Below are 22,845 nucleotides of genomic sequence, written 5' to 3'. Positions count from 1 at the left end.
AGTGGAAGGGACTACAGGCTGTAATGAGAAATAGCTGGCTCTAAAACAAAGACGGAACTATCTAGCAGAATGGTTGTCCATGTTAGCATTCAACTTACAGAGTTAAACCAATGTATGTTTTCAGCATTTCTGATCCCCTTTGTTTGGAGAATATAGAAACAGACATTTCCAGCCCTATAGTGCCATAGAAGAGTTGGCAGTCAGAATGCGTTTAAAACTCAGAAGACCCGCTATTTACAAACTGATCTGCTGTGTGTTGGTTCCTTTGAGATAGTTGCATCTATGTTCAGATTCAGCGAGTTAGAAACACGTTTCTTCTAAAAGCTGCGTTTGGATACTCCAGAGTGGAAGGGGATCGAAGTTTTAATGAGAAATATCTGGCTCCGAAACAAAAACGGAGCTGTGTAGCACAATGCTTGTCGATGTGTGCATTCACCTTACAGAATTAAACTGATGTGTGTTTGCAGCACTTCAGAGACCTTTTCTTTAGAGAATGTACATTCATTTCCAGCCCTATAGAGGCATCTAAGAGTCGGCAGTAAGAATGCGTTTAAAAGACACAAAACACGCTTCTTACAAAAGGATATGCTGTGTGTAGGTTTTTTTTTTTTTTTTTTTTTTTTATAGGAAGTTGCATCTATGTTTAAATTCAGCGAGTTAGAGAAAGGTTTCTTCTAAAAATTGCGTTTGGCCGTTACCGAGTGGAAGGGAGTACAGGCTGTAATCAGAAATACCTGGCTCTAAAATAAAAACTGAGCTATCTAGCGGAATGTTTGTCATCGTGTGCTTTCAACTCAAACTGGTGTGTGTTTGCAGCTATTCGGCAACCTTTTCTTTAGAGACTGTAGAAACAGTCATCTCTGGCCCTATATTGGCATGAAAGAGGTAGCAGTAAGAATGCGTTTAAAACACAGAAGACCCGCTTCTTACAAACCGATCTGCTGTGTGTTGGTTCCTTTGAGGAAGTTGATTCTATGTTTAGATTCGGCGAGTTAGAAACACGTTTCTTCTGAAAGCTGCGTTTGGACATTCCAGAGTGGAGGGGAGTACAGGCCGTAATGAGAAATATCTGGCTCTGCAACGAAAACGGAGCTATCTAGCAGAATGGTTGTCAACGTGTCCATTCAACTAACACTATTAAACCGATGTGTATTTGCAGCAGTTCAGAAACCCTTTCTTTAGCGAATGTAGAAACAGTCATTTCCAGCCCTCTAGTGTTACGTAAGAGTTAGCAGTAAGAATGCGTTTAAAACGCAGAAGACCCGCTACTTACAAACTGATCTTCTGTGTGTCGGTTCCTTTTAGATAGCTGCACAGATGCTTAGATTCAGCGAGTTAGAAACAAGTTTCTTCGAATAGCTGCGTTTGGACATTCCAGAGTGGAAGGGAGTCCAGGGTGTAATGAGAAATATCTGGCTCTAAAACAAAACGGAGCTATCTAGCAGAATGGTTCTCAATGTCTGCATTCACCTTACAGAGTTAAACTGATTTGTGTTTTCAGCACTTCAGACACCTTTCCTTTAGGGAATGTACAAACAGTCACATCCAGCCCTTTAGTGGCCTATAAGATTTAGCGGTAAGAATGCGTTTAAAACACAGAAAACCTGCTTCCTACAAACCGATCTGCTGTGTGTTGGTTCCGTTTAGGAAGTTGCATCCACGTTTAGATTGAGCGAGTTAGAAACACGTTTCTTCAAAGAGCTGCCTTTGGACATTCCAGAGTGGAAGGGAGTACAGGCTGTAATGAGAAATATCTGGCTCTAAAACAAAAACGGACCTATCGAGCAGAATCCTTGTCAAGGCGTCCATTCAACTTACAGACTTAAACTGATGTGTCTTGGCAGCAGTTTGGAAACCCTTTCTTTTGAGAATGTAAAACAGTCATTTCCAGCCCTACAGTAGCATATAAGAGTTAGCAGTAAGAATGCGTTTAAAACACAGAAGACCCGCTTCTTCCAAAGTGATCTGCGGTGTGTTGGTTCCATTTAGGGAGTCTCATCTATGTTTAGATTCATCGAGTTAGAAACACGTTTCTTCTAAACGTTGCGTTTGGATACTCCAGAGTGGAAGGGAGAACAGGCTGTAATGAGAAATATCTGGCTCTAAAACAAAATCGGAGCTATCTAGCAGAGAAGTTGTCAATGTGTGCATTCAACTGACAGAGTTTAACTCATGTGTGTCTGCAGCAGTTCAGAAACCCTTTCTTTAGGGAACGTGTGTGGAAACAGTCATTTCCAGCCCTATAGTGGCATAGTAGAGTAAGCCGTGAGAATGCGTTGAAAACACAGAAGAGCCGCTTCTAACAAACTGATCTGCAGTGTGTTGGTTCCGTTTAGGAAGTTGCATCTATGTTTCGATTCAGCGAGTCAGAAACACGTTTCTTCTACAAGCTGCGTTTGGACTTTCCAGAGTGTAAGGGGGTACAGTTTGTAATGAGAAACGTCTGGCTCCAAAACGAAAACGGAGCTATCTAGAGCAGAAAGGCTGTCCATGTGTGCATTCACCTTACATAATTAAACCGATGTGTGTTTGCAGCAGTTCAGAAACCCTTTCTTTAGAGAATGTAGAAACAGTTATTTCCAGCCCTATAGTGGCATCTAAGAGTTAGTCGTAAGAAGGCGTTTAAAACAGAAAAGACCCTATTCTCACAAACCGATCTGCTGTGTGTTGGTTCCTTTTAGGAAGTTGCATCTATGTATAGATTCAGCGTGTTCGAAACACGTTACTTTTAAAAGCTGCGTTTGGATATTCCAGAGCGGAAGGGAGTACAGGCTGTAATGAGAAATAGCTGGCTCTTAAACAAAGCTGAACTATCTAGCGGAATGGGTGTCCATGTTAGCATTCAACTTACAGAGTTAAACTAATGTGTGTTTGCAGCGTTTCAGATCCCTAGGTTTGAAGAGTGTAGAAACAGTCATTTCCAGCCCTGTTGTGGAATATTAGAGTTAGCAGTCAGAATCCGTTTAAAAGACAGAAGACGCGCTATTTACAAACTGATCTGCTGTGTGTTGGATCCTTTTAGATAGTTGCATCTATGTTCAGATTCAGCGAGTTAGAAACTCGTTTCTTCTAAAAGCTGCGTTTGGACACTCCAGAGTGGAAGGGGGTAGAAGCTGTAATGACAAATATCTGGCTCCAAAACAAACACGGAGCTATCTAGCACAATGGTTGTCCATGTGTGCATTCAGCTTACAGACTTAAACTGACGTGCGTTTGCAGCACTTCACAAACCCTTTCTTTAGAGAACGTACAGTCATTTCCATCCCTATAGAGGCATATAAGAGTCAGCAGTAAGAATACGTTTAAAAGACACATAACCCGCTTCTTACAAACGGATCTGCTGTGTGTTGGTTTTTTTTTTATAGGAAGCTGCATCTATGTTTCAATTCAGCGAGTTAGAAACAGGTTTCTTCTAAAAATTGCGTTGGGACAGTCCCGAGTGGAAGGGAGCACAGGCTGGAATCAGAAATACCTGGCTCTAAAACAAAAACAGCTATGTAGCGGAATGTTTGCCAATGTGTGCATTCAACTTAAACGGATGTGTGTTTGCAGCTATTCGGCAACCTTTTCTTTAGTTACGCTAGAAACAGTCATTTGTAGCCCTATAGTGGCATATGAGAGTTAGCAGTAAGAAGGCGTTTAAAACACAGAAGACCCGCTTCTTACAAACCCATCTGCTGTGTGTTGGTTCCTTTTAGGAAGTTGATTCTATGTTTACATTCAGCGAGTTAGAAACACGTTTCTTCTAAAAGCTGCGTTTGGACATTCCATAGTGGAAGGGACTACAGGCTGTAATGAGAAATAGCTGGCTCTAAAACAAAGACGGAACTATCTAGCAGAATGGTTGTCCATGTTAGCATTCAACTTACAGAGTTAAACCAATGTATGTTTTCAGCATTTCTGATCCCCTTTGTTTGGAGAATATAGAAACAGACATTTCCAGCCCTATAGTGCCATAGAAGAGTTGGCAGTCAGAATGCGTTTAAAACTCAGAAGACCCGCTATTTACAAACTGATCTGCTGTGTGTTGGTTCCTTTGAGATAGTTGCATCTATGTTCAGATTCAGCGAGTTAGAAACACGTTTCTTCTAAAAGCTGCGTTTGGATACTCCAGAGTGGAAGGGGATCGAAGTTTTAATGAGAAATATCTGGCTCCGAAACAAAAACGGAGCTGTGTAGCACAATGCTTGTCGATGTGTGCATTCACCTTACAGAATTAAACTGATGTGTGTTTGCAGCACTTCAGAGACCTTTTCTTTAGAGAATGTACATTCATTTCCAGCCCTATAGAGGCATCTAAGAGTCGGCAGTAAGAATGCGTTTAAAAGACACAAAACACGCTTCTTACAAAAGGATATGCTGTGTGTAGGTTTTTTTTTTTTTTTTTTTTTTATAGGAAGTTGCATCTATGTTTAAATTCAGCGAGTTAGAGAAAGGTTTCTTCTAAAAATTGCGTTTGGCCGTTACCGAGTGGAAGGGAGTACAGGCTGTAATCAGAAATACCTGGCTCTAAAATAAAAACTGAGCTATCTAGCGGAATGTTTGTCATCGTGTGCTTTCAACTCAAACTGGTGTGTGTTTGCAGCTATTCGGCAACCTTTTCTTTAGAGACTGTAGAAACAGTCATCTCTGGCCCTATATTGGCATGAAAGAGGTAGCAGTAAGAATGCGTTTAAAACACAGAAGACCCGCTTCTTACAAACCGATCTGCTGTGTGTTGGTTCCTTTGAGGAAGTTGATTCTATGTTTAGATTCGGCGAGTTAGAAACACGTTTCTTCTGAAAGCTGCGTTTGGACATTCCAGAGTGGAGGGGAGTACAGGCCGTAATGAGAAATATCTGGCTCTGCAACGAAAACGGAGCTATCTAGCAGAATGGTTGTCAACGTGTCCATTCAACTAACACTATTAAACCGATGTGTATTTGCAGCAGTTCAGAAACCCTTTCTTTAGCGAATGTAGAAACAGTCATTTCCAGCCCTCTAGTGTTACGTAAGAGTTAGCAGTAAGAATGCGTTTAAAACGCAGAAGACCCGCTACTTACAAACTGATCTTCTGTGTGTCGGTTCCTTTTAGATAGCTGCACAGATGCTTAGATTCAGCGAGTTAGAAACAAGTTTCTTCGAATAGCTGCGTTTGGACATTCCAGAGTGGAAGGGAGTCCAGGGTGTAATGAGAAATATCTGGCTCTAAAACAAAACGGAGCTATCTAGCAGAATGGTTCTCAATGTCTGCATTCACCTTACAGAGTTAAACTGATTTGTGTTTTCAGCACTTCAGACACCTTTCCTTTAGGGAATGTACAAACAGTCACATCCAGCCCTTTAGTGGCCTATAAGATTTAGCGGTAAGAATGCGTTTAAAACACAGAAAACCTGCTTCCTACAAACCGATCTGCTGTGTGTTGGTTCCGTTTAGGAAGTTGCATCCACGTTTAGATTGAGCGAGTTAGAAACACGTTTCTTCAAAGAGCTGCCTTTGGACATTCCAGAGTGGAAGGGAGTACAGGCTGTAATGAGAAATATCTGGCTCTAAAACAAAAACGGACCTATCGAGCAGAATCCTTGTCAAGGCGTCCATTCAACTTACAGACTTAAACTGATGTGTCTTGGCAGCAGTTTGGAAACCCTTTCTTTTGAGAATGTAAAACAGTCATTTCCAGCCCTACAGTAGCATATAAGAGTTAGCAGTAAGAATGCGTTTAAAACACAGAAGACCCGCTTCTTCCAAAGTGATCTGCGGTGTGTTGGTTCCATTTAGGGAGTCTCATCTATGTTTAGATTCATCGAGTTAGAAACACGTTTCTTCTAAACGTTGCGTTTGGATACTCCAGAGTGGAAGGGAGAACAGGCTGTAATGAGAAATATCTGGCTCTAAAACAAAATCGGAGCTATCTAGCAGAGAAGTTGTCAATGTGTGCATTCAACTGACAGAGTTTAACTCATGTGTGTCTGCAGCAGTTCAGAAACCCTTTCTTTAGGGAACGTGTGTGGAAACAGTCATTTCCAGCCCTATAGTGGCATAGTAGAGTAAGCCGTGAGAATGCGTTGAAAACACAGAAGAGCCGCTTCTAACAAACTGATCTGCAGTGTGTTGGTTCCGTTTAGGAAGTTGCATCTATGTTTCGATTCAGCGAGTCAGAAACACGTTTCTTCTACAAGCTGCGTTTGGACTTTCCAGAGTGTAAGGGGGTACAGTTTGTAATGAGAAACGTCTGGCTCCAAAACGAAAACGGAGCTATCTAGAGCAGAAAGGCTGTCCATGTGTGCATTCACCTTACATAATTAAACCGATGTGTGTTTGCAGCAGTTCAGAAACCCTTTCTTTAGAGAATGTAGAAACAGTTATTTCCAGCCCTATAGTGGCATCTAAGAGTTAGTCGTAAGAAGGCGTTTAAAACAGAAAAGACCCTATTCTCACAAACCGATCTGCTGTGTGTTGGTTCCTTTTAGGAAGTTGCATCTATGTATAGATTCAGCGTGTTCGAAACACGTTACTTTTAAAAGCTGCGTTTGGATATTCCAGAGCGGAAGGGAGTACAGGCTGTAATGAGAAATAGCTGGCTCTTAAACAAAGCTGAACTATCTAGCGGAATGGGTGTCCATGTTAGCATTCAACTTACAGAGTTAAACTAATGTGTGTTTGCAGCGTTTCAGATCCCTAGGTTTGAAGAGTGTAGAAACAGTCATTTCCAGCCCTGTTGTGGAATATTAGAGTTAGCAGTCAGAATCCGTTTAAAAGACAGAAGACGCGCTATTTACAAACTGATCTGCTGTGTGTTGGATCCTTTTAGATAGTTGCATCTATGTTCAGATTCAGCGAGTTAGAAACTCGTTTCTTCTAAAAGCTGCGTTTGGACACTCCAGAGTGGAAGGGGGTAGAAGCTGTAATGACAAATATCTGGCTCCAAAACAAACACGGAGCTATCTAGCACAATGGTTGTCCATGTGTGCATTCAGCTTACAGACTTAAACTGACGTGCGTTTGCAGCACTTCACAAACCCTTTCTTTAGAGAACGTACAGTCATTTCCATCCCTATAGAGGCATATAAGAGTCAGCAGTAAGAATACGTTTAAAAGACACATAACCCGCTTCTTACAAACGGATCTGCTGTGTGTTGGTTTTTTTTTTTATAGGAAGCTGCATCTATGTTTCAATTCAGCGAGTTAGAAACAGGTTTCTTCTAAAAATTGCGTTGGGACAGTCCCGAGTGGAAGGGAGCACAGGCTGGAATCAGAAATACCTGGCTCTAAAACAAAAACAGCTATGTAGCGGAATGTTTGCCAATGTGTGCATTCAACTTAAACGGATGTGTGTTTGCAGCTATTCGGCAACGTTTTCTTTAGTTACGCTAGAAACAGTCATTTGTAGCCCTATAGTGGCATATGAGAGTTAGCAGTAAGAAGGCGTTTAAAACACAGAAGACCCGCTTCTTACAAACCCATCTGCTGTGTGTTGGTTCCTTTTAGGAAGTTGATTCTATGTTTACATTCAGCGAGTTAGAAACACGTTTCTTCTAAAAGCTGCGTTTGGACATTCCATAGTGGAAGGGACTACAGGCTGTAATGAGAAATAGCTGGCTCTAAAACAAAGACGGAACTATCTAGCAGAATGGTTGTCCATGTTAGCATTCAACTTACAGAGTTAAACCAATGTATGTTTTCAGCATTTCTGATCCCCTTTGTTTGGAGAATATAGAAACAGACATTTCCAGCCCTATAGTGCCATAGAAGAGTTGGCAGTCAGAATGCGTTTAAAACTCAGAAGACCCGCTATTTACAAACTGATCTGCTGTGTGTTGGTTCCTTTGAGATAGTTGCATCTATGTTCAGATTCAGCGAGTTAGAAACACGTTTCTTCTAAAAGCTGCGTTTGGATACTCCAGAGTGGAAGGGGATCGAAGTTTTAATGAGAAATATCTGGCTCCGAAACAAAAACGGAGCTGTGTAGCACAATGCTTGTCGATGTGTGCATTCACCTTACAGAATTAAACTGATGTGTGTTTGCAGCACTTCAGAGACCTTTTCTTTAGAGAATGTACATTCATTTCCAGCCCTATAGAGGCATCTAAGAGTCGGCAGTAAGAATGCGTTTAAAAGACACAAAACACGCTTCTTACAAAAGGATATGCTGTGTGTAGGTTTTTTTTTTTTTTTTTTTTTTTATAGGAAGTTGCATCTATGTTTAAATTCAGCGAGTTAGAGAAAGGTTTCTTCTAAAAATTGCGTTTGGCCGTTACCGAGTGGAAGGGAGTACAGGCTGTAATCAGAAATACCTGGCTCTAAAATAAAAACTGAGCTATCTAGCGGAATGTTTGTCATCGTGTGCTTTCAACTCAAACTGGTGTGTGTTTGCAGCTATTCGGCAACCTTTTCTTTAGAGACTGTAGAAACAGTCATCTCTGGCCCTATATTGGCATGAAAGAGGTAGCAGTAAGAATGCGTTTAAAACACAGAAGACCCGCTTCTTACAAACCGATCTGCTGTGTGTTGGTTCCTTTGAGGAAGTTGATTCTATGTTTAGATTCGGCGAGTTAGAAACACGTTTCTTCTGAAAGCTGCGTTTGGACATTCCAGAGTGGAGGGGAGTACAGGCCGTAATGAGAAATATCTGGCTCTGCAACGAAAACGGAGCTATCTAGCAGAATGGTTGTCAACGTGTCCATTCAACTAACACTATTAAACCGATGTGTATTTGCAGCAGTTCAGAAACCCTTTCTTTAGCGAATGTAGAAACAGTCATTTCCAGCCCTCTAGTGTTACGTAAGAGTTAGCAGTAAGAATGCGTTTAAAACGCAGAAGACCCGCTACTTACAAACTGATCTTCTGTGTGTCGGTTCCTTTTAGATAGCTGCACAGATGCTTAGATTCAGCGAGTTAGAAACAAGTTTCTTCGAATAGCTGCGTTTGGACATTCCAGAGTGGAAGGGAGTCCAGGGTGTAATGAGAAATATCTGGCTCTAAAACAAAACGGAGCTATCTAGCAGAATGGTTCTCAATGTCTGCATTCACCTTACAGAGTTAAACTGATTTGTGTTTTCAGCACTTCAGACACCTTTCCTTTAGGGAATGTACAAACAGTCACATCCAGCCCTTTAGTGGCCTATAAGATTTAGCGGTAAGAATGCGTTTAAAACACAGAAAACCTGCTTCCTACAAACCGATCTGCTGTGTGTTGGTTCCGTTTAGGAAGTTGCATCCACGTTTAGATTGAGCGAGTTAGAAACACGTTTCTTCAAAGAGCTGCCTTTGGACATTCCAGAGTGGAAGGGAGTACAGGCTGTAATGAGAAATATCTGGCTCTAAAACAAAAACGGACCTATCGAGCAGAATCCTTGTCAAGGCGTCCATTCAACTTACAGACTTAAACTGATGTGTCTTGGCAGCAGTTTGGAAACCCTTTCTTTTGAGAATGTAAAACAGTCATTTCCAGCCCTACAGTAGCATATAAGAGTTAGCAGTAAGAATGCGTTTAAAACACAGAAGACCCGCTTCTTCCAAAGTGATCTGCGGTGTGTTGGTTCCATTTAGGGAGTCTCATCTATGTTTAGATTCATCGAGTTAGAAACACGTTTCTTCTAAACGTTGCGTTTGGATACTCCAGAGTGGAAGGGAGAACAGGCTGTAATGAGAAATATCTGGCTCTAAAACAAAATCGGAGCTATCTAGCAGAGAAGTTGTCAATGTGTGCATTCAACTGACAGAGTTTAACTCATGTGTGTCTGCAGCAGTTCAGAAACCCTTTCTTTAGGGAACGTGTGTGGAAACAGTCATTTCCAGCCCTATAGTGGCATAGTAGAGTAAGCCGTGAGAATGCGTTGAAAACACAGAAGAGCCGCTTCTAACAAACTGATCTGCAGTGTGTTGGTTCCGTTTAGGAAGTTGCATCTATGTTTCGATTCAGCGAGTCAGAAACACGTTTCTTCTACAAGCTGCGTTTGGACTTTCCAGAGTGTAAGGGGGTACAGTTTGTAATGAGAAACGTCTGGCTCCAAAACGAAAACGGAGCTATCTAGAGCAGAAAGGCTGTCCATGTGTGCATTCACCTTACATAATTAAACCGATGTGTGTTTGCAGCAGTTCAGAAACCCTTTCTTTAGAGAATGTAGAAACAGTTATTTCCAGCCCTATAGTGGCATCTAAGAGTTAGTCGTAAGAAGGCGTTTAAAACAGAAAAGACCCTATTCTCACAAACCGATCTGCTGTGTGTTGGTTCCTTTTAGGAAGTTGCATCTATGTATAGATTCAGCGTGTTCGAAACACGTTACTTTTAAAAGCTGCGTTTGGATATTCCAGAGCGGAAGGGAGTACAGGCTGTAATGAGAAATAGCTGGCTCTTAAACAAAGCTGAACTATCTAGCGGAATGGGTGTCCATGTTAGCATTCAACTTACAGAGTTAAACTAATGTGTGTTTGCAGCGTTTCAGATCCCTAGGTTTGAAGAGTGTAGAAACAGTCATTTCCAGCCCTGTTGTGGAATATTAGAGTTAGCAGTCAGAATCCGTTTAAAAGACAGAAGACGCGCTATTTACAAACTGATCTGCTGTGTGTTGGATCCTTTTAGATAGTTGCATCTATGTTCAGATTCAGCGAGTTAGAAACTCGTTTCTTCTAAAAGCTGCGTTTGGACACTCCAGAGTGGAAGGGGGTAGAAGCTGTAATGACAAATATCTGGCTCCAAAACAAACACGGAGCTATCTAGCACAATGGTTGTCCATGTGTGCATTCAGCTTACAGACTTAAACTGACGTGCGTTTGCAGCACTTCACAAACCCTTTCTTTAGAGAACGTACAGTCATTTCCATCCCTATAGAGGCATATAAGAGTCAGCAGTAAGAATACGTTTAAAAGACACATAACCCGCTTCTTACAAACGGATCTGCTGTGTGTTGGTTTTTTTTTTATAGGAAGCTGCATCTATGTTTCAATTCAGCGAGTTAGAAACAGGTTTCTTCTAAAAATTGCGTTGGGACAGTCCCGAGTGGAAGGGAGCACAGGCTGGAATCAGAAATACCTGGCTCTAAAACAAAAACAGCTATGTAGCGGAATGTTTGCCAATGTGTGCATTCAACTTAAACGGATGTGTGTTTGCAGCTATTCGGCAACCTTTTCTTTAGTTACGCTAGAAACAGTCATTTGTAGCCCTATAGTGGCATATGAGAGTTAGCAGTAAGAAGGCGTTTAAAACACAGAAGACCCGCTTCTTACAAACCCATCTGCTGTGTGTTGGTTCCTTTTAGGAAGTTGATTCTATGTTTACATTCAGCGAGTTAGAAACACGTTTCTTCTAAAAGCTGCGTTTGGACATTCCATAGTGGAAGGGACTACAGGCTGTAATGAGAAATAGCTGGCTCTAAAACAAAGACGGAACTATCTAGCAGAATGGTTGTCCATGTTAGCATTCAACTTACAGAGTTAAACCAATGTATGTTTTCAGCATTTCTGATCCCCTTTGTTTGGAGAATATAGAAACAGACATTTCCAGCCCTATAGTGCCATAGAAGAGTTGGCAGTCAGAATGCGTTTAAAACTCAGAAGACCCGCTATTTACAAACTGATCTGCTGTGTGTTGGTTCCTTTGAGATAGTTGCATCTATGTTCAGATTCAGCGAGTTAGAAACACGTTTCTTCTAAAAGCTGCGTTTGGATACTCCAGAGTGGAAGGGGATCGAAGTTTTAATGAGAAATATCTGGCTCCGAAACAAAAACGGAGCTGTGTAGCACAATGCTTGTCGATGTGTGCATTCACCTTACAGAATTAAACTGATGTGTGTTTGCAGCACTTCAGAGACCTTTTCTTTAGAGAATGTACATTCATTTCCAGCCCTATAGAGGCATCTAAGAGTCGGCAGTAAGAATGCGTTTAAAAGACACAAAACACGCTTCTTACAAAAGGATATGCTGTGTGTAGGTTTTTTTTTTTTTTTTTTTTTTTATAGGAAGTTGCATCTATGTTTAAATTCAGCGAGTTAGAGAAAGGTTTCTTCTAAAAATTGCGTTTGGCCGTTACCGAGTGGAAGGGAGTACAGGCTGTAATCAGAAATACCTGGCTCTAAAATAAAAACTGAGCTATCTAGCGGAATGTTTGTCATCGTGTGCTTTCAACTCAAACTGGTGTGTGTTTGCAGCTATTCGGCAACCTTTTCTTTAGAGACTGTAGAAACAGTCATCTCTGGCCCTATATTGGCATGAAAGAGGTAGCAGTAAGAATGCGTTTAAAACACAGAAGACCCGCTTCTTACAAACCGATCTGCTGTGTGTTGGTTCCTTTGAGGAAGTTGATTCTATGTTTAGATTCGGCGAGTTAGAAACACGTTTCTTCTGAAAGCTGCGTTTGGACATTCCAGAGTGGAGGGGAGTACAGGCCGTAATGAGAAATATCTGGCTCTGCAACGAAAACGGAGCTATCTAGCAGAATGGTTGTCAACGTGTCCATTCAACTAACACTATTAAACCGATGTGTATTTGCAGCAGTTCAGAAACCCTTTCTTTAGCGAATGTAGAAACAGTCATTTCCAGCCCTCTAGTGTTACGTAAGAGTTAGCAGTAAGAATGCGTTTAAAACGCAGAAGACCCGCTACTTACAAACTGATCTTCTGTGTGTCGGTTCCTTTTAGATAGCTGCACAGATGCTTAGATTCAGCGAGTTAGAAACAAGTTTCTTCGAATAGCTGCGTTTGGACATTCCAGAGTGGAAGGGAGTCCAGGGTGTAATGAGAAATATCTGGCTCTAAAACAAAACGGAGCTATCTAGCAGAATGGTTCTCAATGTCTGCATTCACCTTACAGAGTTAAACTGATTTGTGTTTTCAGCACTTCAGACACCTTTCCTTTAGGGAATGTACAAACAGTCACATCCAGCCCTTTAGTGGCCTATAAGATTTAGCGGTAAGAATGCGTTTAAAACACAGAAAACCTGCTTCCTACAAACCGATCTGCTGTGTGTTGGTTCCGTTTAGGAAGTTGCATCCACGTTTAGATTGAGCGAGTTAGAAACACGTTTCTTCAAAGAGCTGCCTTTGGACATTCCAGAGTGGAAGGGAGTACAGGCTGTAATGAGAAATATCTGGCTCTAAAACAAAAACGGACCTATCGAGCAGAATCCTTGTCAAGGCGTCCATTCAACTTACAGACTTAAACTGATGTGTCTTGGCAGCAGTTTGGAAACCCTTTCTTTTGAGAATGTAAAACAGTCATTTCCAGCCCTACAGTAGCATATAAGAGTTAGCAGTAAGAATGCGTTTAAAACACAGAAGACCCGCTTCTTCCAAAGTGATCTGCGGTGTGTTGGTTCCATTTAGGGAGTCTCATCTATGTTTAGATTCATCGAGTTAGAAACACGTTTCTTCTAAACGTTGCGTTTGGATACTCCAGAGTGGAAGGGAGAACAGGCTGTAATGAGAAATATCTGGCTCTAAAACAAAATCGGAGCTATCTAGCAGAGAAGTTGTCAATGTGTGCATTCAACTGACAGAGTTTAACTCATGTGTGTCTGCAGCAGTTCAGAAACCCTTTCTTTAGGGAACGTGTGTGGAAACAGTCATTTCCAGCCCTATAGTGGCATAGTAGAGTAAGCCGTGAGAATGCGTTGAAAACACAGAAGAGCCGCTTCTAACAAACTGATCTGCAGTGTGTTGGTTCCGTTTAGGAAGTTGCATCTATGTTTCGATTCAGCGAGTCAGAAACACGTTTCTTCTACAAGCTGCGTTTGGACTTTCCAGAGTGTAAGGGGGTACAGTTTGTAATGAGAAACGTCTGGCTCCAAAACGAAAACGGAGCTATCTAGAGCAGAAAGGCTGTCCATGTGTGCATTCACCTTACATAATTAAACCGATGTGTGTTTGCAGCAGTTCAGAAACCCTTTCTTTAGAGAATGTAGAAACAGTTATTTCCAGCCCTATAGTGGCATCTAAGAGTTAGTCGTAAGAAGGCGTTTAAAACAGAAAAGACCCTATTCTCACAAACCGATCTGCTGTGTGTTGGTTCCTTTTAGGAAGTTGCATCTATGTATAGATTCAGCGTGTTCGAAACACGTTACTTTTAAAAGCTGCGTTTGGATATTCCAGAGCGGAAGGGAGTACAGGCTGTAATGAGAAATAGCTGGCTCTTAAACAAAGCTGAACTATCTAGCGGAATGGGTGTCCATGTTAGCATTCAACTTACAGAGTTAAACTAATGTGTGTTTGCAGCGTTTCAGATCCCTAGGTTTGAAGAGTGTAGAAACAGTCATTTCCAGCCCTGTTGTGGAATATTAGAGTTAGCAGTCAGAATCCGTTTAAAAGACAGAAGACGCGCTATTTACAAACTGATCTGCTGTGTGTTGGATCCTTTTAGATAGTTGCATCTATGTTCAGATTCAGCGAGTTAGAAACTCGTTTCTTCTAAAAGCTGCGTTTGGACACTCCAGAGTGGAAGGGGGTAGAAGCTGTAATGACAAATATCTGGCTCCAAAACAAACACGGAGCTATCTAGCACAATGGTTGTCCATGTGTGCATTCAGCTTACAGACTTAAACTGACGTGCGTTTGCAGCACTTCACAAACCCTTTCTTTAGAGAACGTACAGTCATTTCCATCCCTATAGAGGCATATAAGAGTCAGCAGTAAGAATACGTTTAAAAGACACATAACCCGCTTCTTACAAACGGATCTGCTGTGTGTTGGTTTTTTTTTTTATAGGAAGCTGCATCTATGTTTCAATTCAGCGAGTTAGAAACAGGTTTCTTCTAAAAATTGCGTTGGGACAGTCCCGAGTGGAAGGGAGCACAGGCTGGAATCAGAAATACCTGGCTCTAAAACAAAAACAGCTATGTAGCGGAATGTTTGCCAATGTGTGCATTCAACTTAAACGGATGTGTGTTTGCAGCTATTCGGCAACGTTTTCTTTAGTTACGCTAGAAACAGTCATTTGTAGCCCTATAGTGGCATATGAGAGTTAGCAGTAAGAAGGCGTTTAAAACACAGAAGACCCGCTTCTTACAAACCCATCTGCTGTGTGTTGGTTCCTTTTAGGAAGTTGATTCTATGTTTACATTCAGCGAGTTAGAAACACGTTTCTTCTAAAAGCTGCGTTTGGACATTCCATAGTGGAAGGGACTACAGGCTGTAATGAGAAATAGCTGGCTCTAAAACAAAGACGGAACTATCTAGCAGAATGGTTGTCCATGTTAGCATTCAACTTACAGAGTTAAACCAATGTATGTTTTCAGCATTTCTGATCCCCTTTGTTTGGAGAATATAGAAACAGACATTTCCAGCCCTATAGTGCCATAGAAGAGTTGGCAGTCAGAATGCGTTTAAAACTCAGAAGACCCGCTATTTACAAACTGATCTGCTGTGTGTTGGTTCCTTTGAGATAGTTGCATCTATGTTCAGATTCAGCGAGTTAGAAACACGTTTCTTCTAAAAGCTGCGTTTGGATACTCCAGAGTGGAAGGGGATCGAAGTTTTAATGAGAAATATCTGGCTCCGAAACAAAAACGGAGCTGTGTAGCACAATGCTTGTCGATGTGTGCATTCACCTTACAGAATTAAACTGATGTGTGTTTGCAGCACTTCAGAGACCTTTTCTTTAGAGAATGTACATTCATTTCCAGCCCTATAGAGGCATCTAAGAGTCGGCAGTAAGAATGCGTTTAAAAGACACAAAACACGCTTCTTACAAAAGGATATGCTGTGTGTAGGTTTTTTTTTTTTTTTTTTTTTTAATAGGAAGTTGCATCTATGTTTAAATTCAGCGAGTTAGAGAAAGGTTTCTTCTAAAAATTGCGTTTGGCCGTTACCGAGTGGAAGGGAGTACAGGCTGTAATCAGAAATACCTGGCTCTAAAATAAAAACTGAGCTATCTAGCGGAATGTTTGTCATCGTGTGCTTTCAACTCAAACTGGTGTGTGTTTGCAGCTATTCGGCAACCTTTTCTTTAGAGACTGTAGAAACAGTCATCTCTGGCCCTATATTGGCATGAAAGAGGTAGCAGTAAGAATGCGTTTAAAACACAGAAGACCCGCTTCTTACAAACCGATCTGCTGTGTGTTGGTTCCTTTGAGGAAGTTGATTCTATGTTTAGATTCGGCGAGTTAGAAACACGTTTCTTCTGAAAGCTGCGTTTGGACATTCCAGAGTGGAGGGGAGTACAGGCCGTAATGAGAAATATCTGGCTCTGCAACGAAAACGGAGCTATCTAGCAGAATGGTTGTCAACGTGTCCATTCAACTAACACTATTAAACCGATGTGTATTTGCAGCAGTTCAGAAACCCTTTCTTTAGCGAATGTAGAAACAGTCATTTCCAGCCCTCTAGTGTTACGTAAGAGTTAGCAGTAAGAATGCGTTTAAAACGCAGAAGACCCGCTACTTACAAACTGATCTTCTGTGTGTCGGTTCCTTTTAGATAGCTGCACAGATGCTTAGATTCAGCGAGTTAGAAACAAGTTTCTTCGAATAGCTGCGTTTGGACATTCCAGAGTGGAAGGGAGTCCAGGGTGTAATGAGAAATATCTGGCTCTAAAACAAAACGGAGCTATCTAGCAGAATGGTTCTCAATGTCTGCATTCACCTTACAGAGTTAAACTGATTTGTGTTTTCAGCACTTCAGACACCTTTCCTTTAGGGAATGTACAAACAGTCACATCCAGCCCTTTAGTGGCCTATAAGATTTAGCGGTAAGAATGCGTTTAAAACACAGAAAACCTGCTTCCTACAAACCGATCTGCTGTGTGTTGGTTCCGTTTAGGAAGTTGCATCCACGTTTAGATTGAGCGAGTTAGAAACACGTTTCTTCAAAGAGCTGCCTTTGGACATTCCAGAGTGGAAGGGAGTACAGGCTGTAATGAGAAATATCTGGCTCTAAAACAAAAACGGACCTATCGAGCAGAATCCTTGTCAAGGCGTCCATTCAACTTACAGACTTAAACTGATGTGTCTTGGCAGCAGTTTGGAAACCCTTTCTTTTGAGAATGTAAAACAGTCATTTCCAGCCCTACAGTAGCATATAAGAGTTAGCAGTAAGAATGCGTTTAAAACACAGAAGACCCGCTTCTTCCAAAGTGATCTGCGGTGTGTTGGTTCCATTTAGGGAGTCTCATCTATGTTTAGATTCATCGAGTTAGAAACACGTTTCTTCTAAACGTTGCGTTTGGATACTCCAGAGTGGAAGGGAGAACAGGCTGTAATGAGAAATATCTGGCTCTAAAACAAAATCGGAGCTATCTAGCAGAGAAGTTGTCAATGTGTGCATTCAACTGACAGAGTTTAACTCATGTGTGTCTGCAGCAGTTCAGAAACCCTTTCTTTAGGGAACGTGTGTGGAAACAGTCATTTCCAGCCCTATAGTGGCATAGTAGAGTAAGCCGTGAGAATGCGTTGAAAACACAGAAGAGCCGCTTCTAACAAACTGATCTGCAGTGTGTTGGTTCCGTTTAGGAAGTTGCATCTATGTTTCGATTCAGCGAGTCAGAAACACGTTTCTTCTACAAGCTGCGTTTGGACTTTCCAGAGTGTAAGGGGGTACAGTTTGTAATGAGAAACGTCTGGCTCCAAAACGAAAACGGAGCTATCTAGAGCAGAAAGGCTGTCCATGTGTGCATTCACCTTACATAATTAAACCAATGTGTGTTTGCAGCAGTTCAGAAACCCTTTCTTTAGAGAATGTAGAAACAGTTATTTCCAGCCCTATAGTGGCATCTAAGAGTTAGTCGTAAGAAGGCGTTTAAAACAGAAAAGACCCTATTCTCACAAACCGATCTGCTGTGTGTTGGTTCCTTTTAGGAAGTTGCATCTATGTATAGATTCAGCGTGTTCGAAACACGTTACTTTTAAAAGCTGCGTTTGGATATTCCAGAGCGGAAGGGAGTACAGGCTGTAATGAGAAATAGCTGGCTCTTAAACAAAGCTGAACTATCTAGCGGAATGGGTGTCCATGTTAGCATTCAACTTACAGAGTTAAACTAATGTGTGTTTGCAGCGTTTCAGATCCCTAGGTTTGAAGAGTGTAGAAACAGTCATTTCCAGCCCTGTTGTGGAATATTAGAGTTAGCAGTCAGAATCCGTTTAAAAGACAGAAGACGCGCTATTTACAAACTGATCTGCTGTGTGTTGGATCCTTTTAGATAGTTGCATCTATGTTCAGATTCAGCGAGTTAGAAACTCGTTTCTTCTAAAAGCTGCGTTTGGACACTCCAGAGTGGAAGGGGGTAGAAGCTGTAATGACAAATATCTGGCTCCAAAACAAACACGGAGCTATCTAGCACAATGGTTGTCCATGTGTGCATTCAGCTTACAGACTTAAACTGACGTGCGTTTGCAGCACTTCACAAACCCTTTCTTTAGAGAACGTACAGTCATTTCCATCCCTATAGAGGCATATAAGAGTCAGCAGTAAGAATACGTTTAAAAGACACATAACCCGCTTCTTACAAACGGATCTGCTGTGTGTTGGTTTTTTTTTTTATAGGAAGCTGCATCTATGTTTCAATTCAGCGAGTTAGAAACAGGTTTCTTCTAAAAATTGCGTTGGGACAGTCCCGAGTGGAAGGGAGCACAGGCTGGAATCAGAAATACCTGGCTCTAAAACAAAAACAGCTATGTAGCGGAATGTTTGCCAATGTGTGCATTCAACTTAAACGGATGTGTGTTTGCAGCTATTCGGCAACCTTTTCTTTAGTTACGCTAGAAACAGTCATTTGTAGCCCTATAGTGGCATATGAGAGTTAGCAGTAAGAAGGCGTTTAAAACACAGAAGACCCGCTTCTTACAAACCCATCTGCTGTGTGTTGGTTCCTTTTAGGAAGTTGATTCTATGTTTACATTCAGCGAGTTAGAAACACGTTTCTTCTAAAAGCTGCGTTTGGACATTCCATAGTGGAAGGGACTACAGGCTGTAATGAGAAATAGCTGGCTCTAAAACAAAGACGGAACTATCTAGCAGAATGGTTGTCCATGTTAGCATTCAACTTACAGAGTTAAACCAATGTATGTTTTCAGCATTTCTGATCCCCTTTGTTTGGAGAATATAGAAACAGACATTTCCAGCCCTATAGTGCCATAGAAGAGTTGGCAGTCAGAATGCGTTTAAAACTCAGAAGACCCGCTATTTACAAACTGATCTGCTGTGTGTTGGTTCCTTTGAGATAGTTGCATCTATGTTCAGATTCAGCGAGTTAGAAACACGTTTCTTCTAAAAGCTGCGTTTGGATACTCCAGAGTGGAAGGGGATCGAAGTTTTAATGAGAAATATCTGGCTCCGAAACAAAAACGGAGCTGTGTAGCACAATGCTTGTCGATGTGTGCATTCACCTTACAGAATTAAACTGATGTGTGTTTGCAGCACTTCAGAGACCTTTTCTTTAGAGAATGTACATTCATTTCCAGCCCTATAGAGGCATCTAAGAGTCGGCAGTAAGAATGCGTTTAAAAGACACAAAACACGCTTCTTACAAAAGGATATGCTGTGTGTAGGTTTTTTTTTTTTTTTTTTTTTTTACAGGAAGTTGCATCTATGTTTAAATTCAGCGAGTTAGAGAAAGGTTTCTTCTAAAAATTGCGTTTGGCCGTTACCGAGTGGAAGGGAGTACAGGCTGTAATCAGAAATACCTGGCTCTAAAATAAAAACTGAGCTATCTAGCGGAATGTTTGTCATCGTGTGCTTTCAACTCAAACTGGTGTGTGTTTGCAGCTATTCGGCAACCTTTTCTTTAGAGACTGTAGAAACAGTCATCTCTGGCCCTATATTGGCATGAAAGAGGTAGCAGTAAGAATGCGTTTAAAACACAGAAGACCCGCTTCTTACAAACCGATCTGCTGTGTGTTGGTTCCTTTGAGGAAGTTGATTCTATGTTTAGATTCGGCGAGTTAGAAACACGTTTCTTCTGAAAGCTGCGTTTGGACATTCCAGAGTGGAGGGGAGTACAGGCCGTAATGAGAAATATCTGGCTCTGCAACGAAAACGGAGCTATCTAGCAGAATGGTTGTCAACGTGTCCATTCAACTAACACTATTAAACCGATGTGTATTTGCAGCAGTTCAGAAACCCTTTCTTTAGCGAATGTAGAAACAGTCATTTCCAGCCCTCTAGTGTTACGTAAGAGTTAGCAGTAAGAATGCGTTTAAAACGCAGAAGACCCGCTACTTACAAACTGATCTTCTGTGTGTCGGTTCCTTTTAGATAGCTGCACAGATGCTTAGATTCAGCGAGTTAGAAACAAGTTTCTTCGAATAGCTGCGTTTGGACATTCCAGAGTGGAAGGGAGTCCAGGGTGTAATGAGAAATATCTGGCTCTAAAACAAAACGGAGCTATCTAGCAGAATGGTTCTCAATGTCTGCATTCACCTTACAGAGTTAAACTGATTTGTGTTTTCAGCACTTCAGACACCTTTCCTTTAGGGAATGTACAAACAGTCACATCCAGCCCTTTAGTGGCCTATAAGATTTAGCGGTAAGAATGCGTTTAAAACACAGAAAACCTGCTTCCTACAAACCGATCTGCTGTGTGTTGGTTCCGTTTAGGAAGTTGCATCCACGTTTAGATTGAGCGAGTTAGAAACACGTTTCTTCAAAGAGCTGCCTTTGGACATTCCAGAGTGGAAGGGAGTACAGGCTGTAATGAGAAATATCTGGCTCTAAAACAAAAACGGACCTATCGAGCAGAATCCTTGTCAAGGCGTCCATTCAACTTACAGACTTAAACTGATGTGTCTTGGCAGCAGTTTGGAAACCCTTTCTTTTGAGAATGTAAAACAGTCATTTCCAGCCCTACAGTAGCATATAAGAGTTAGCAGTAAGAATGCGTTTAAAACACAGAAGACCCGCTTCTTCCAAAGTGATCTGCGGTGTGTTGGTTCCATTTAGGGAGTCTCATCTATGTTTAGATTCATCGAGTTAGAAACACGTTTCTTCTAAACGTTGCGTTTGGATACTCCAGAGTGGAAGGGAGAACAGGCTGTAATGAGAAATATCTGGCTCTAAAACAAAATCGGAGCTATCTAGCAGAGAAGTTGTCAATGTGTGCATTCAACTGACAGAGTTTAACTCATGTGTGTCTGCAGCAGTTCAGAAACCCTTTCTTTAGGGAACGTGTGTGGAAACAGTCATTTCCAGCCCTATAGTGGCATATTAGAGTAAGCCGTGAGAATGCGTTGAAAACACAGAAGAGCCGCTTCTAACAAACTGATCTGCAGTGTGTTGGTTCCGTTTAGGAAGTTGCATCTATGTTTCGATTCAGCGAGTCAGAAACACGTTTCTTCTACAAGCTGCGTTTGGACTTTCCAGAGTGTAAGGGGGTACAGTTTGTAATGAGAAACGTCTGGCTCCAAAACGAAAACGGAGCTATCTAGAGCAGAAAGGCTGTCCATGTGTGCATTCACCTTACATAATTAAACCAATGTGTGTTTGCAGCAGTTCAGAAACCCTTTCTTTAGAGAATGTAGAAACAGTTATTTCCAGCCCTATAGTGGCATCTAAGAGTTAGTCGTAAGAAGGCGTTTAAAACAGAAAAGACCCTATTCTCACAAACCGATCTGCTGTGTGTTGGTTCCTTTTAGGAAGTTGCATCTATGTATAGATTCAGCGTGTTCGAAACACGTTACTTTTAAAAGCTGCGTTTGGATATTCCAGAGCGGAAGGGAGTACAGGCTGTAATGAGAAATAGCTGGCTCTTAAACAAAGCTGAACTATCTAGCGGAATGGGTGTCCATGTTAGCATTCAACTTACAGAGTTAAACTAATGTGTGTTTGCAGCGTTTCAGATCCCTAGGTTTGAAGAGTGTAGAAACAGTCATTTCCAGCCCTGTTGTGGAATATTAGAGTTAGCAGTCAGAATCCGTTTAAAAGACAGAAGACGCGCTATTTACAAACTGATCTGCTGTGTGTTGGATCCTTTTAGATAGTTGCATCTATGTTCAGATTCAGCGAGTTAGAAACTCGTTTCTTCTAAAAGCTGCGTTTGGACACTCCAGAGTGGAAGGGGGTAGAAGCTGTAATGACAAATATCTGGCTCCAAAACAAACACGGAGCTATCTAGCACAATGGTTGTCCATGTGTGCATTCAGCTTACAGACTTAAACTGACGTGCGTTTGCAGCACTTCACAAACCCTTTCTTTAGAGAACGTACAGTCATTTCCATCCCTATAGAGGCATATAAGAGTCAGCAGTAAGAATACGTTTAAAAGACACATAACCCGCTTCTTACAAACGGATCTGCTGTGTGTTGGTTTTTTTTTTTATAGGAAGCTGCATCTATGTTTCAATTCAGCGAGTTAGAAACAGGTTTCTTCTAAAAATTGCGTTGGGACAGTCCCGAGTGGAAGGGAGCACAGGCTGGAATCAGAAATACCTGGCTCTAAAACAAAAACAGCTATGTAGCGGAATGTTTGCCAATGTGTGCATTCAACTTAAACGGATGTGTGTTTGCAGCTATTCGGCAACCTTTTCTTTAGTTACGCTAGAAACAGTCATTTGTAGCCCTATAGTGGCATATGAGAGTTAGCAGTAAGAAGGCGTTTAAAACACAGAAGACCCGCTTCTTACAAACCCATCTGCTGTGTGTTGGTTCCTTTTAGGAAGTTGATTCTATGTTTACATTCAGCGAGTTAGAAACACGTTTCTTCTAAAAGCTGCGTTTGGACATTCCATAGTGGAAGGGACTACAGGCTGTAATGAGAAATAGCTGGCTCTAAAACAAAGACGGAACTATCTAGCAGAATGGTTGTCCATGTTAGCATTCAACTTACAGAGTTAAACCAATGTATGTTTTCAGCATTTCTGATCCCCTTTGTTTGGAGAATATAGAAACAGACATTTCCAGCCCTATAGTGCCATAGAAGAGTTGGCAGTCAGAATGCGTTTAAAACTCA

The sequence above is a fragment of the Saimiri boliviensis genome, chromosome Y (assembly GCF_048565385.1).
Source record: "Saimiri boliviensis isolate mSaiBol1 chromosome Y, mSaiBol1.pri, whole genome shotgun sequence".
In the NCBI taxonomy this organism is placed as follows: Eukaryota; Metazoa; Chordata; class Mammalia; order Primates; family Cebidae; genus Saimiri; species Saimiri boliviensis.
Note: the sequence above shows the minus strand (reverse complement) of the source record.